Raw genomic sequence first — 16,752 nt, 5'->3', positions numbered from 1 at the left:
CTAATCAGAGCCTTGGAGGGGAGAAACCCACCAAGGTAAACCAGAAGTACTGGAGGCAGGTGATTGACCACAAACCCAGCAGTTTGACTTCTAAAATCTGCATAAGATCATGCCCATGGTAGAAACACATTTGATTTATGTGTAAGAGTCAAAGAAACCAAGGAGAAAATATTATGAGCAATCATACAGGTCAGGTCCAGCTTCTTGGGACAACCATCTGTTTCAGATATCATCATCATCTTGTCCTGATGTTGGTTTTTCTTATTATCAGAGTATTGCTTTAAGGTGAGTTTGAGGTCAGCAGGTCTTTTCATAGACGGGCCTGGTACAGGGGCCCTTTTAGGTTGGGAAGTACAAATTCAAGAGTCAATTCCTTTCAGTTTTGCTGCACATGAGCTAGTCGAAAGAATCTGATAAGGGCCCTTCCATCTAAATTGGAGGGAGTCCTTTAAAAGATGTCTTTTCTAATATACATAATCTCCTGATTGTAAGATATGGGACATTTGATCTTCATTTAAGGATAGATTACTCTGATAAGCTTCAGAAACAACTTAAAATGACTTGTCAATAATTTTTGATTCAATCCTTGCAATAATACATCTCCCTTAAGTAATATAGGATCATATAGGCTTTCATCCAGTCTCATTGGTTTCCCTGCAGTAATCTCAAAGGGAGACAAATGATATTTGTCAAAAGGAGTGGATCTGGGGTTGAGGAGACCAACAGAAGGGCTTTAGGCCAAGGTAAGAAATAAGCATTCGTAATTTTAACCAACTGAGTTGTTGTTCCATTTGTCCTTTCCATTAACCCACAAGACTGGGGGTGATAGGCACAATGGAAATGCGGCATAATTGACCAAATTTTATAAAATTTTATAAATTTCCTTAACAATTTGGCCAGTAAAATGGGTCCCTCTGTCACTACGTAGTTCAGAGGGGATTCCCCAGTTGGGAATCACGCTTTTTAAAAGCAGCTTCCCTACCAATCATGCTGTGGTACTTCTACATGGTTGAAGATTTGAGTACGCTGTAACTAGGAAACTTGGATATTTCTGCAACTTATAACATGTAGTATAATCACTAGAATTATAACATTATATCAGGATATGTCAGATGTTAGGGATTCCATGTAAATTTTGAAATATCTGTATTAATGATATTTACCTATAATTACAACCTAAAATTCACCTTTAATCACTTGACAATGTTTTTGAATTAAAAATACCAAATAAACTTAGCCTAACATTCGTCTCTGAAGTTCCTCTTGAGGATGTTTCTTTGAAACATCCATACCAGAGTCAGCTAGAGGCTAAAAAGCTTAGTTAGATTTTGATGTTTGGGAAGTTTGTTAGAAATATCAAAAAGACTTTAAAACACAGGATCATAGGTCACTGAAACAATACCTATTCATTTAACTAAGGTCATAAAGAAAATAAATATAGATGATTTAAGGACACAGAAACTCACACAATCTGTTATCAAAAGGAGCACTTACAACAGAAAGAAAAAAAAAATTTCCAGTCTTGCATTAGCTCATGTAACAAAGTCCATTTACTTAGTTAACTTCAACCTAAATTTAGTTAATCCTAACTATGTATAAAACTTTTTTCTCAGGGTTCTTCTTCATAATCTCTCATCACTTTTTGTGTCCAGCCTGTCTTTCATTTTTCACCTAAATAAAATTAACCAGCTCATTTTTTTTTGCTAAAATGTAATTACATTTCTCATATTTTCTTTACATACATTTTATTTCCTACTATATCCTGAAAAGTTACTGTATTATTTTTGATAGTTTAAATTTGTATGTTTAAATTAGATTCCTCAACTCTTAAAATCTCAATTTCAGTAAAACTCAGAAGTAAGCAATTATGAACTATCTTTGCATTGGCATGTTATCAATTGGTGAGCTTAAATATCAGTGATAATTTCTAAAAACATTTGTCTTCTTACAGAGAACATCTTAGGTGATACCAAACACTTTCATGAATATTTTCAGGTACTTTTAATTTTTTTAATTTAGTAATTGATGTCTCAGTATGTTTTAAATAACTAAACTTTCATCACCTAGCTTAAACTGGCACAGTGTTAGGATCTTAAGTTACTAAACATCTGGAAAGATCATTTTAAGTAGACATTTCTAAAATATGATTACCTGAAAGGTTTAATCCAAAAGTTCTTACCTCATTTACATTTACTTGAAAGTTTCATCATGTAGAGTTATTTTTGTACAAGAGATTATAAAGGTCTTATTTATTAACCTAGATACAATAAAGTATTATGCTTAATTTATAAAGAACTCCTTATAAATCCCATTCTAATACCTTTTAGAAGTAGAGATATCTCATATGTATAATGTGTTCTTGTTGTTTAGTCACTCAGTCATGTCCAACTCCTTGTGACTCCAAGGACTGCAGCATGCCAGGCTTCCCTGTCCTTCACCATCTCCCAGAGTTGCTCAAACTCACATCCTTTGAGATGGTGATACCATCCAACCATCTTATCCTCTCTTGTACCCTTCTCCTCCTGCCTTCAATCTTTCCCAGCATCAGGGTCTTTTCCAGTGAGTCAGCTCACTCGTGACCAAAGTATTGAAACTACAGTCTGAGCATCAGTCCCTCCAATGAATATTCAGGATTGATTTCCTTTAGGATTGACTGCTTTGATTTCCTTGCAGTCCAAGGGAATCCCAGGGGTCTTCTCCAGTATCACAGTTCAACAGCATCAATTCTTCAGTACTCAGGCATCTTTATGGTCCAACACTCAGATCCATACATGACTACTGGAAAAACCATAGCTTTGACTATCCAGGCCTTTGTTGACAAAGTGATGTCTTTGATTTTTAATACACTGTCTAGATTTGTCTTAGCTTTTCTTTCAAGGAGCAAACATCTTTTAATATCACAGCTTCAGTCCCCATCTACAGTGATTTTGGAGTCCAAGAAAATAAAGTTTGACTCTGTTTCCATTTTTTTTGTCATCTATTTGCCATGAAGTGATGGGACCGGATGCCATGATCTTAGTTTTTTGAATGTTGAGTTTTAAGCCGGCTTTTTCATTCTCTTCTTTCACCTTCATCAAGATGCTCTTTAGTTTCTCTTCCCTTTCTGCCAGAAGGGTGGTCTCATCTGCACATTATTGATGTTTCTCCTGACAATCTTGATTCCAGCTTGTGCTTCATCCAGCCTGGCATTTCTCTTGATGTACTCTGCATGTAAGTTAAATAAGCAGGGTGACAATATACAGCCTTGACCCACTCCTTTCCCAATTTTGAACCAGTCTGTTGTTCCTTGTCTGGGTCTAACTGTTGCTTCTTGATCTTTGTACAGGTTTTACAGGAGGCAGGTGAGGTGGTCTGGTATTCCCATCTCTTGAAGATTTTTCCACACTTGGTTGTGATCCACACAGTCAAAGGCTTTAGCGTAGTCAATTAAGCAGAAGTAGATATTTTTCTGGAATTCTCTTGCTTTTTTTGTGATCCAGTGGATGTTGGCAATTTGATCTCTAGTTTCTCTGCCTTTTCTAAATCCAGCTTGAACATCTGGAAGTTCACGGTTCACATATTGTGGAAAACCTAGCTTGGAGAATTTTGAATATTATTTTGATAACATGTGAGATGAGTAGAATTGTGAGGTAGTTTGAATGTTCTTTGGCATTGCCCTTTTGAATTGGAATGAAAACTGGGGGCTAGTGCACTGGGATGACCCAGAGGGATGGGATGGGGAGGGAGGTGGGAGGGGGGTTCAGGATGGGGAACACATGTAAAGCCATGGCTAATTCATGTCTATGTATGGCAAAAACCACTACAATATTGTAAAATAATTAGCCTCCAACTAATAAAAATAATTGGGGGAAAAAAAAAGAAAACTGACCTCTTCCAGTCCTGTAGCCACTGATGAGTTTTCCAAATTTTCTGGCATAGTGAATGCAGCATTTTAATAGCATCATCTTTGAGGATTTGAAATAGCTCAGCTAGAATCCTATCACGTCCACTAGCTTTGTTCGTAATGATGCTTTCTAAGGCCCACTTGACTTCACACTTCAAGATGACTGGCTCTAGGTGAGTGATCACACCATCATGTTTATCTGGGTCATTAAGAGCTTTTTTGTATAGTTCTCTGTGTATTCTTGCCACCTCTTCTTAATAACTTCTGCTTCTTTTAGGTCCATACAGTTTCTGTCCTTTATTGTGCCCATCTTTGCATGAAATGTTCCCTTGGTATCTCTAATTTTCTTGAGGAGATCTCTAATCTTTCCCATTCTATTGTTTTCCTCTATTTCTTTGCATTGTTCACTTAGGAAGGCTTTCTTAACTCTCCTTACTATTCTTTGGAACTCTGCATTCAAATGGATATATCTTTCCTTATCTCCTTTGCCTTTTACTTCTCTTCTTTTCTCAGCTATTTGTAAGACCTCCTCAGAAAACCGTTTTGCCTTTTTGCATTTCTTTTTTTTTGGCCTTGGTTTTGATAACCACCTCCTGTACAGAGTTACCAACCTCCGTCCATTGTTCTTCAGGCATTCTATCAGATCTAATCCCTTGAATCTGTTTGTCACTTCCACTGTATAATCATAAAGTATTTGATTTAGATCATACCTAAATGGACTAGTAGGTTTCCCTACATTCTTCCATTTAAGTCTGAATTTTGCAATAAGGAATTCGTGATCTGAGTCACAGTCAACTCCAGGTCTTCTTGTTTGCTGACTGTATAGAGCTTCTCCATCTTTGGTTGCAAAGAATGTAATCAATCTGATTTTGGTATTGACCATCTGATGATGTCTATGTGTAGAGTCTTCTCTTTTGTTGTTGAAAGAGGGTGTTTGCTATGATCAGTGCGTTCTCTTGCAAAACTCTGTCAGCCTTGACCTGCTTCATTTTGTACTTCCAAGGCCAAACCTGCCTGTTATTCCAGGTATCTCTTGACTTCCAACTTTTGCATTTCAGTCTATGATGAAAAGGACATCTTTTTTTGGTGTTAGTTCTAGAAGTTCTTGTAGGTCTTTATAGAACTGTTCAGTTTCACCTTCTTCAGCATTAGTGGTTGAGGCATAGACTTGGATTATTGTGATATTGAATGGTTTGCCTTGGAAATGAACAGAGATCATTCTGTCATTTTTGAGATTGCACCCAAGTATTGCATTTCAGACTGTTTTGTTGACTGTGAGGGCTACTCCATGTCTTCTAAGGGATTCTTGCCCACAGTAATAGATATAATGGTCATCTGATTTAAAATTTCCCATTCCAATCTATTTTAGTTCACTGATTTCCCAAAATTTTGATGTTCATTCTTGCCATCTCCTGTTTGAGCACTTCCAATTTACTTTGATTCATGAACCTAACATTCCAGGTTCCTATATATTGTTGTTCTTTACAGCATCAGACTTTACTTTCACCACCAGACACATCCACAACTGGGTGTTGTTTCCTCTTTGGCCCAACCTCTTCATTCTTTCTGGAGCTATTTCTTTGGTCTTCTCCAGTAGCATATTGGGCACCTACTAAACTGGGGAGTTCATCTTTCACTGTCACATCTTTTTGTAGAATGTGTACACAGACATAAACAAACAAGATCTAATGGCTTTACTTAAAGCTTAGATATGAGCTTTACATATATAAGGTATCTTTTTTTTTTTAAGCAGGTGTTACAAAATTGTTATAAATTTATTAGTTAACAGTTGGAATATCTTAAAGTTGCTTGCTCAGATGATTAAGGCTAACTGTCTGTTAGGTTTGACTGAGGAAACATTCTTAGCAGTTTCGATTTAATACTGGCACTATTTTCACCTCGATCTTGCAGATCCTGTCAGCTTAACTGGGCTTAGTCTAGGTCCTTGTGACCTGTATTCACATCCTGGTTTACACATTTGCCAGGCAAAGGCAATTCTTTAGTTTTTCATAGAATGATTGTGTCACCTAAACTTTTCAGTTCAGTTGCTCAGTCATGTCCACCTCTCCTGACCCCATGGACTGCAGCACACCAGACTTCCCTGTCCATCACCAACTTCTGGAGTTTACTCAAGCTCATGTCCATTGAGTTGGTGATGCCATCTAATCATCTCATTCTGTCATCACATTCTCCTCCTGCCTTCGATATTTCCCAGCATCAGGGTCTTTTCAAATGACTCATTTCTTCACGTCAGGTGGCCAAAGTATTGGAGTTTCAGCTTCAACATCAGTCCTACTAATGAACACCCAGGACTGATCTCCTTTAGGATGGACTGGTTGGATCTCCTTGCAGTCCAAGGGACTCTCAAGAGTCTTCTCCAACACCGTAGTTCAAAAGCATCAATTCTTCAGCACTCAATTTTCTTTATAGTCCAACTCTCACATCCATATATGACTACTGGAAAAACCATGGTTTTGACTAGACAGACCTTTGTTGGCAAAGTAATGTCTCTGCTTTTTAATATGCTGTCTAGGTTGGTCATAACTTTTCTTCCAGGGAGCAAGCATCTTTTAATTTGATGGCTGCAGTCACCATCTGCAATGATTTTGGAGCCCCCCAAAATAAAATCTGTCACTGTTTCCATTGTTTCCCCATCTATTTGCTATGAAGTGGTGAGACTGGATGCCATGATCTTAGTTTTCTGAATGTTGAGCTTTAAGCCAACTTTTTCACTCTCCTCTTTCATGTTCATCAAGAGGCTCTTTAGTTCTTCTTTTCTTTCTGTCATAATGGTGGTGTCATCTGCCTATCTGAGGTTATTGATATTTCTCCTGACAGTCTTGATTCCAGCTTGTGCTTCTTCCAGTCCAGCATTTCTCATGATGTACTCTTCATATAAGTTAAATAATCAGGGTGACAGTATACAGCCTTGACATATTCCTTTCCTGATTTGGAATCAGTCTGTTGTTCCATATCCAGTTCTATCTGTTGCTTCTTGATCTGCATACAGATTTCTCAGGAGGCAGATCAGGTGGTACCATCTCTTTCAGAATTTTCCATAGTTTATTGTGATCCGCACAGTCAAAGGCTTTGGCATAATCAATAAAGCAGAAGTGAATGTTTTTCTGGAACTCTCTTGCTTTTTTGATGATTCAAGGGATATTGGCAATTTGATCTCTGGTTCCTTTGCCTTTTCTAAATCCAGCTTGAACATCTGCAGGAGGGTTGGGTTTGATCCCTGGATTGGGAAGACCACCAATCATATTATATGATATTTGTCTTTCTCTTTCTGACCTTCTTTGCTTAGTATGATAATCTGTGGGTCCATCCATGTAGCTGCAGATGGCATTATTTCATTCTTTTCAATGGCTGAGTGCTATTCCATTACATACATAATGGAATAACATAAAATTGTTATATGAAAGTGTTAGTTGCTCAGTCATGTCCAACTCTTTGTGATCCAATGAACTATAACCCACTGGCTCCTCTGTCCATGCAATTTTCTAGGCAAGAATACTGGAGTTGGTAGGCATTCCCTTCTCCAGGGGGATCTTCCTGACCAAGGTTTTGTACCCAGGTCTCCCACATTGCAGACAGATTTTTTACCATCAGAGCCACCAGGGAAGCCCAAATAGTTATATATATATATATTATTTATTCCATTATATAGATATATTCTGTTATATATCTGTGTATAAACACACACACACACACATATACACATATACACATACACATCTGCTAAAAAAGATGTACAACGTGAGAGTTGCAAGTTAATTATTATTGGGGGCAAAAATGAGGACTGCAGTTGGGAGATAGCACCTCAGATACCTCTGAGAAACTGCTCCAAAGAGGTAATGGGGAAAGGTCAATATAAATGATTCTGGTGCAGGGAGAGTTCACACAATCACTTATCTTACAAAAAGTTTTCTGTTAGTCACAAGGAGCTGATGTCACCGTAAAGGGATTTAGTGCTTTTCTAGATACAAGGAGATGAAAGGATTGGAATCATAAAATCACTTCCTGAAAATACCTATCTAAAGACCTGTTCCACCAGTTTTCCTGGAACACAACGTGTCTCATTCTCTACCCTGAACTCCCTTAAGCACATGTCAAAGGTCAAGGGCTGCAGCAGCACCAGATTCAGTCTCTGGAGAGGCAGATGGGAAATACCCTTGGCAACGGTCAATTTGTAGTTCACACATACCACACAGCAACACACACACACACACACACACACACACACACACACACCCATGTTAATTATCCATTCACCTGTTGATAGACAGTGGGTTGTTTCCATGTCTTGGTTACTGTAATTAGTGCTTCTGTGAATATCTGTCTTTCTGAATTAGAGTTTGTCTAGGTATATGCCCAAGAAGCGGGATTGCTGGATCATATGGTGATACTATTTTTAGTTTTTTGAGGAACCTCCATACTGTTTTCCATAATGGCATACCAGTTTACATTCCTGCCAACCTCATAAGAAGGTTTCCTTCTCTTCATACCCTCTGCAATATTTACCATTTGTAGACATTTTAAGGGCTTCCTTTGTATCATAGCTGGTAAGGAATCTGCCTACAATGCGGGAGACCCAGGTTCCATTCCTGGATTCTGAAGATCCCCCGGAGAAGGAAATGGCGACCCATTCCAGTGTTCTTGTCTGGAGAATCCCATGGACTGTAACCTGCCAGGTTCTTCTGTCCATGGGGTCACAAGAGTTGGACATGACTTAGCAACAAAACCACCACCATCACCAGACATTTTGATGATGGCCATTCTAACCAGTGTGAGATGGTACATCATTTTTGTTTTGATTTGCATTTCTCTGATACTTAGTGATTATGAGCATCTTTTCATGTGCCTGTTGGCCGTCTATATGTCTTTGGAGAAATGTCTATTTAGATCTTCTGCTCATTTTTCAATTGGGTTGTTTGAGGTTTTTAGTTATTGGGTTTTATGAGTTGTTTGTATATCAAACTCTTGTTGGTCACATCATTTGCAAATATTTTCTCCCAGTAGGTAGATGGTCTTTTCGTTTTGTTCATGGTTTCCTTTGCTGTGCAAAAGCATATAGGTTAGATTAGGTCCCATTTGTTTGTTTTTGCTTTTATCTCTATTACCTTGGGAGACTGATCTAGGAAAATATTTGTTTTGTTGTTTTTCAGTCACTAATCTGTGTCTGACTTTTTGTGATCCCATGGACTCAGCATGCCAGCCTTCCCTATCCTTCACTATCTCCTGAAGTTTGCTCAAATTCATGTTCATTGAGTTGGTGATGCTATCTAACTATCTTAACCTCTGCCACCCCCGTCCTTTTGCTTTCAGTCTTTCCTAGCATCTTTCCTAGCGTCTTTTCCAGTGAGTTGGCTCTTCATATCAGGTGAGCAAAGTATTGGAGCCTCAGCCTCAGTCCTTCCAGTGAATATTCAGGGTTGATTTCCTTTAGGATTGACTGGTTTGATCTCTTTGCAGTCCAAGGGACTCTCAAGAGTATTCTCCAGCACTGCAATTCGAAGGCGTCAATTCTTTAGTGCTCAGCCTTCTTTATGGTCTAGCTCTAACATCCATACATGACTACTGGAAAAACGATAGCTTTGACTAGGTGAACCTTTGTCAGCATAGTGATGTATTTGCTTTTTAATATGCTGTCTATGTTTTGTTACTGAATTACAAGTCCATGTGTCTGACACACATTGAAGCCCATCGATATGTCGACTAAATAAGATGAATAACTTGAGAGTTGCAAGTTAAGTTTTATCTGGGGCAAAATGAGGGCTGCTGCCTGGGAGGCAGCATCTCAGATATGTCTGAGAGACTGCTCCAAAGTGGCAGTGGGGGAAGGTCAATATATAAGGTTTTGGTGAAGGGGAAGTTCAATACCAGGAAGCACTCATTTTAGGAAAGTTTCTTTGTTAGTCATGAGGATCTGATGTCACCATGAAGGAATTTCATGCCTCTCTAGATATGAGGAGATGCAAGGATTGAGATAATAAAATCTGTTCCTAAAAACATCCAACTATCTAAAAACCTGTCCCACCAGATTCCCTGAAGCACAGAGTGCCTCACTCCACCCTGACCTCCCTCAGGGGTTGTTGAAGTCAACTGCTATAGCAACACTGGTTTTAATCTCCTTGGAGGCAGGTGGCAAATGCCTTTGTTGTTCAGTCATTGTCAATGCTCTTGGTAAGTGCCAATTTGTATTTGACAGATACTGAAACATTAGAGTTTGGAACAGAAAGTTTCTTACAGATTCATACAAGGAGAAAGGTGGCTCACACCTTAAGAACCTCAAAGTTACTGAAAGCTTTCAGCAAGCCATTTTAAAAGCAAAAGATGTGGGAGGGGCATGGTTAGTTGTTGCTCCCTTCTTGGTGTCAGATGCTTTGATCTTGAGGTCTGGTCATGGTCAGGTAACAATGTTCCTGTAAATCTATACAAAACGAATGTTATTCTCTCTCTTGACAAGAAAGGGCATGGTTCCAATGCACAGCCTTCACCCTCCAAGATCTCAGGCCTGGCTAAGAGGAGGCAAGTCTCAGTTGGCAGATCCTTCAGGACCAAGTTTCCACACTCTGCCCAGCTGACACCCCTGAGGGAGCCAGGCACCCAACCCAGCTGGCCCTCATCTCCTCAGGATGCCCCAGTGGGAGACCAGGTCTCACAGACTGCAGTCAAGGCACGTGGCCACTGCTATTCAGTCGCAGAGACAGGGATGGGGGAGAGGTTCACCGCTCCTCAAGGCTAGCGGAGGGCCTCAGTGAGGGCCCTGGAGCCCTGCAGGATGTAGCCTCCAGTCTGTTCCCTGGGGCCTCTAGCATTGACCCAAGCCTGGGTGAGCTGAAGGGCCTTCAGGAGGAGGCCTGAATCTGCCTCTTACCTCCCTCTCTACCTGATGACCACCACACCACTGTTGGCCGAATCGCTTCTCTAAATGTCCCTCATTGACAGTTTCTTGTGGGGAGGCCCACTACGTCACTGGCCAATAACTGAGCTGGGCAGCTAATGGTTGCTCATTGACAGTTGGTTGCTTGTAGGCAGGGCCCACTGAGGCAGCGACCAATGGCTCAGCGAGATATGTTGCCTGGTAACGGGGTGGGGCGTTATCAGGCACAGCAATGGCTGCCGGCTAAGGGCTCTGCTCCTCCAGCTCGTTACAGTTTGTCATAGCTTTCCTTCTGAGGAGCAAGTGTCTTTTAGTTTCATGGCTGCAGTCATCATCCACAGTGATTTTGGAGCCCAAGAAAATAAAATCTGTCACTGCCTTCACTTTTTTCCCATCTGTTTGCCATAAAGGGGTGGGGTTGGATGCCATGATCTTAATCTTTTCAATGTTGAGTTTTAAGCCAGCTTTTAGTGTCCTCTTTCATCCTCATCAAAAGGCTCTTTAGTTCCTCTTCACTTTCTGCCATTAGAATGGTATCATCTGCATATATCTGAGGTTGTTGATATTTTTCTCAGCTATCTTGATTCCAGCTGTGATTCATCCAGCCTGGCATTTCTCATGATTACTCTGCATATGAGTTAAATAAGCAGGGTGACAATATACAGCTCTGTCATACTCCCTTCCCGATTTTGAACTGGTCCATTGTTACATGTAAGGCTCTAACTGTTGCTTCTTGACCCATGTACAGATTTATTAGAAGACACATAAGGTGGTTTGGTATTCCCATCTCTCTTTTTTTGGGGGGGGATTTTATTTTTTTTTTTAAATTTTTAAAAAATTTTTATTTATTTATTTTTGTGAGGCTACCAGGGTTAATACCATGACAGGCAGCCTGGATTAAGTTTTAGCTTCCCCCGAAATGGTAAGATTCCCTACCCCCATCAGGTAACCTGAAGCCAGCCAATCAATATGCGCCCAGTAAGAGACAAAGGGAAAGCTGAAAAGCCCGCGAACGCCCAGGTTTGAAAAAGCCCGCGAAAGTCTGTATCAATAGAATTGCTTTGCAAACATGTAACCAATCCGCTTAAGCCAGCTACTAATTGCTTATGCATATCTTATAAATTTGCTAACAGCTTGGGCTCGGGGCTTTTTCTGACCCTGCACCACTGTGATGGGTGAGGCAGAAGGCCCTGGCTCGAGTCAGTAATAAACTTCCCTTTTTTTGCGAGTTGCATTGTCTTAGAAGACTTTTTTTCTTCCCGCTCGGGGATTCGGACATCGGGCATAACAATTTTTAAGATTTTATTTTTTTTTTCCATTTATTTTTATTAGTTGGAGGCTTATTAGTTTACAGTATTGTAGTGGTTTTTGCCATACATTGACATGAATCAGCCATGGAGTTACATGTATTCCCCATCCCGATCCCCGCTCCTACCTCCCTCCCTACCCCATCCCTCTGGGTCTTCCCAGTGCACCAGCCCCAGGAACTTGTCTCATGCACCCAACCTGGGCTGGTGATCTGTTTCACCCTTGATAATATACATGTTTCGATGCTGTTCTTTCAAAACATCCCACCCTCGCCTTCTCCCACAGAGTCCAAAAGTCTGTTCTGTACATCTGTGTCTCTTTTTCTGTTTTGCATATAGGGTTATTGTTACCATCTTTCTAAATTCCATATATATGCGTTAGTATACTGTATTGGTCTTTATGTTTCTGGCTTACTTCACTCTGTATGATGGGCTCCAGTTTCATCCATCTTATTAAAACTGATTCAAATGAATTCTTTTTAATGGCTGAGTAATATTCCATAGTGTATATGTACCATAGCTTCCTTATCCATTCGTCTGCTGATGGGCATCTAGGTTGCTTCCATGTCCTGGCTATTATAAACAGTGCTGCGATGAACATTGGGGTGCACGTGTCTCTCTCAGATCTGGTTTCCTCAATGTGTATACCCAGAAGTGGGATTGCTGGGTCATATGGCAGTTCTAATTCCAGTTTTTTAAGAAATCTCCACACTGTTCTCCATAGCGGCTGTACTAGTTTACATTCCCACCAACAGTGTAAGAGGGTTCCCTTTTCTCCACACCCTCTCCAGCATTTATTGCTTGTAGACTTTTGGATAGCAGCCATCCTGACTGGCGTGTAATGGTACCTCATTGTGGTTTTGATTTGCATTTCTCTGATAATGAGTGATGTTGAGCATCTTTTCGTGTGTTTGTTAGCCATCTGTATGTCTTCTTTGGAGAAATGTCTGTTTAGTTCTTTGGCCCATTTTTTGATTGGGTCATTTATTTTTCTGGAATTGAGCTTCAGGAGTTGCTTGTATATTTTTGAGATTAATCCTTTGTCTGTTGCTTCATTTGCTATTATTTTCTCCGAATCTGAGGGCTGTCTTTTCACCTTGCTTATAGTTTCCTTTGTTGTCAAAAGCTTTTAATTTTCATTAGGTCCCATTTGTTTATTTTTGTTTTTATTTCCAATAGTCTGGGAGGTGGGCCATAGAGGATCCTGCTGTGATTTATGTTGGAGAGTGTTTTGCCTCGGAGGAGTTTTATAGTTTCTGGTCTTACATTTAGATCTTTAATCCATTTTGAGTTTATTTTTGTGTATGGTGTTAGAAAGTGTTCTAGTTTCATTCTTTTACAAGCGGTTGACCAGTTTTCCCAGCACCTGGACCAGCTAGACCTAATTGATATCTATAGGACATTTCACCCCAAAACAATCAATTTCACCTTTTTCTCAAGTGCACATGGAACCTTCTCCAGAATAGATCACATTCTGGGCCATAAATCTAACCTTGGGAAATTCAAAAAAATTGAAATCATTCCAGCCATCTTTTCTGACCACAGTACAGTAAGATTAGATCTCAATTACAGGAAAAAATATTAAAAATTCAAACATATGGAGGCTAAATAACACGCTTCTGAATAACCAACAAATCATAGAAGAAATCAAAAAAGAAATCAAAATATGCATAGAAATGAATGAAAATGAAAACAACAACCCAAAACCTATGGGACACTGTAAAAGCAGAGCTAAGGGGAAGGTTCATAGCATTACAGGTTTACCTCAAGAAACAAGAAAAAAGTCAAATAAATAACCTAACTCTACACCTAAAACAACTAGAGAAGGAAGAAATGAAGAACCCCAGGGTTAGTAGAAGGAAAGAAATCTTAAAAATTAGGGCAGAAATAAATGCAAAAGAAACTAAAGAGACCATAGCAAAAATCAACAAAGCTAAAAGCTGGTTTTTGAAAAAATAAACAAAATTGACAAACCGTTAGCAAGGCTCATTAAAAAACAAAGGGAGGTGCTCGCTTCGGCAGCACATATACTAAAGTTAGAGCGATACAGAGAAGATTAGCATGGCCCCTGTGCAAGGATGACACGCAAATTCGTGAAGTGTTCCATATTTTAAAAAAAGAAAGAAAATAAAAAAAGAAACAAAGGGAGAAGAACCAAATTCACAAAATTAGAAATGAAAATGGAGAGATCACGACAGACAACACTGAAATACAAAGGATCATAAGAGACTACTACCAGTAGCTCTATGCCAATAAAATGGACCACTTGGATGAAATGGACAAATTCTTAGAAAAGTATACCTTTCCAAAACTGAACCAGAAAAAAATAGATCTTAACAGACCCATCACAAGCACGGAAATCGAAACTTTAATCAGAAATCTTCCAGCAAACAAAAGCCCAGGACCAGATGGCTTCACAGCTGAATTCTATTCCCATCTCTTTAAGAATTTTTCACAGTTTTGTTGTGATCCACACAGTGAAAGGTTTCAATGTCGTCAATGAAGCAGATTTTTTTTTCTGGAATTACTTTGGTTTCTCTGTGGTTCAACAAATGTTGCCAATTCAATCTCTGGTTCCTCTGCCTTTTCTAAATCCAGTTTGTGCCTCTGGAAGTTCTTGGTACATGTACAACTGAAGCTAGCTTGAAAGATTTTGAGCATAATCTTACTAGTATATGAAATGATCCCAGTTGCATGGTAGCGTGAACATTCTTTGGCACTGCCCTTCTTTGGGATTGGAATATTAACTGACCTTTTCCAATCTTGTGGCCACTGCTGAATTTTCCAAATTTGCTGATATATTGAGTACAGCAATTCAGCAGCATCATCTTTTAGGATTTGAAATTGCTCAGCTAGAATTCCATCACCTCTGTTAGCCTTGTTTGTCATAATTCTTCTTAAGACCCACTTGTTTTCAAACTTCAGGATGTCAGGTTGTATGTGAGTGACCACAGTATTGTGGTTATCTGGGTCATGAAAACCTTTTTTTTTTTTTTTTTTTTGTATAGTTCTTCTGTGTATTCTTGCCATCTTTTCTTGATATCTTCTGCTTCTGTTAGGTCCATAGCATTTCTGTCCTTTATTGTGCCCATCTTTGCATAAAATTTTCCCTTGGTATCTCCAGTTTTCTTGAAGATACATCTAGTCTTTCCCATTCTGTTATTTTCCTCTGCCTCTTTGCACTGTTCATTTAAGAAGTCCTTCTTATCTCTGCTGGCTAGTCTCTGGAACTCTGCATTCAGTTGGGTATATTATATCTTTCCCTTTCTCCCTCTCCTCAGACAATCACCTTGCCTTCTTGAATTTCTTTTTCTTAGGGGTGGTTTTCATCACCACCTCCTGTACAATGTTATGAACTTCTGTCCATAGTTTTTTAGGGACTCTATCTACCAGATTTAACCCCTTAAATCTGTTCATCACCTCCCCTGTATAATCATTGGGGATTTGCATACCTGAATGGCCTAGTGGTTTCCCTTACTTTCTACCCTATAAGTCTGAATTTTAAAGTAAGGAGCTCATGATCTGAGCCACAGTCATATCCAGGTCTTGTTTTTGCTGACTGTAGAGAGCTTCTCCCAAAGAAAGGTAATGACAAAGAATGCTCAAACAACTGCACGATTGCATTCATCTCACAAGCTAGTAAAGTAATGCTCAAAATTTTCCAAGCCAGGTTTCAGCAATATGTGAACCATGAACTTCCAGATGTTGAAGCTGGTTTTAGAAAAGGCAGAGGAACCAGAGATCAAATTGCCAACATCTGCTGGATCATCAAAAAAGCAAGAGAGTTCCAGAAAAACATCTATCTCTGCTTTATTGAATATGTCAAAGCTTTTGACTGTGTGGATCACTACAAACTGTGGAAAATTCTTCAAGAGATGGGAATTTCAGACCATTTGACCCTGACTCTTGAGAAACCTATATGCAGGTTTGGAAGCAACAGTTAGAACTGGACATGGAACAACAGACTGGTTCCAAATAGGAAAAGGAGTACATCAAGGCTATATATTGTCACCCTGCTTATTTAACTTATATGCAGAGTACATCATGAGAAACGCTGGGCTGGATAAAGCACAAGCTGGAATGAAGATTGCCGGGAGAAATATCAATAACCTCAGATATGCAGATGGTACCACCTTTATGGCAGAAAGTGAAGAGGAACTAAAAAGCCTCTTGATGAAAGTGAAAGAGGAGAGTGAAAAAGTTGGCTTAAAGCTCAACATTCAGAAAACTAAGATCATGGTATCTGGTCCCATCACTTCATGGGAAATAGATGGGGAAACAGTGGAAACAGTGGCTGACTTTATTTTTTTGGACTCCAAAATCACTGCAGATAGTGATTGCAGCCATGAAATTAAAAGACGCTTACTCCTTGGAAGGAAAGTTATGACCAACCTAGATAGCATATTAAGAAGCAGAGACGTTACTTTGCCAACAAAGGTCCATCTGGTCAAGGCTATGGTTTTTCCATTGTTCATGTATGGGTGTGAGAGTTGGACTGTGGAGAAAGCTGAGTGCCAAAAAATTGATGCTTTTGAACTGTGGTGTTGGAGAAGAGTCTTGAGAGTCCCTTGGACTGCAAGGAGATTCAACTAGTCCATCCTGAAAGAGATCAGTTCTGGGTGTCGATTGGAAGGAGTGATGCTGAAGCTGAAATGCTAATACTTTGGCCACCTCAT

General features: G+C 39.5%; 1 non-coding gene across 1 annotated transcript; it reads left to right on the top strand.

Moving 5' to 3' along the window:
* Positions 1 to 14,082: 14,082 nt before the first annotated feature.
* On the top strand, positions 14,083 to 14,189 carry LOC136171247 (U6 spliceosomal RNA). The gene has a single exon (XR_010663798.1). It is a non-coding gene; the product is annotated as a U6 spliceosomal RNA (small nuclear RNA).
* The last annotated feature ends 2,563 nt before the right edge of the window (positions 14,190 to 16,752 follow it).

This window comes from Muntiacus reevesi, chromosome 6, assembly GCF_963930625.1.
Source record: "Muntiacus reevesi chromosome 6, mMunRee1.1, whole genome shotgun sequence".
NCBI classification, from domain to species: domain Eukaryota; kingdom Metazoa; phylum Chordata; class Mammalia; order Artiodactyla; family Cervidae; genus Muntiacus; species Muntiacus reevesi.
This window is presented reverse-complemented; position numbering and strand designations above follow the sequence as displayed.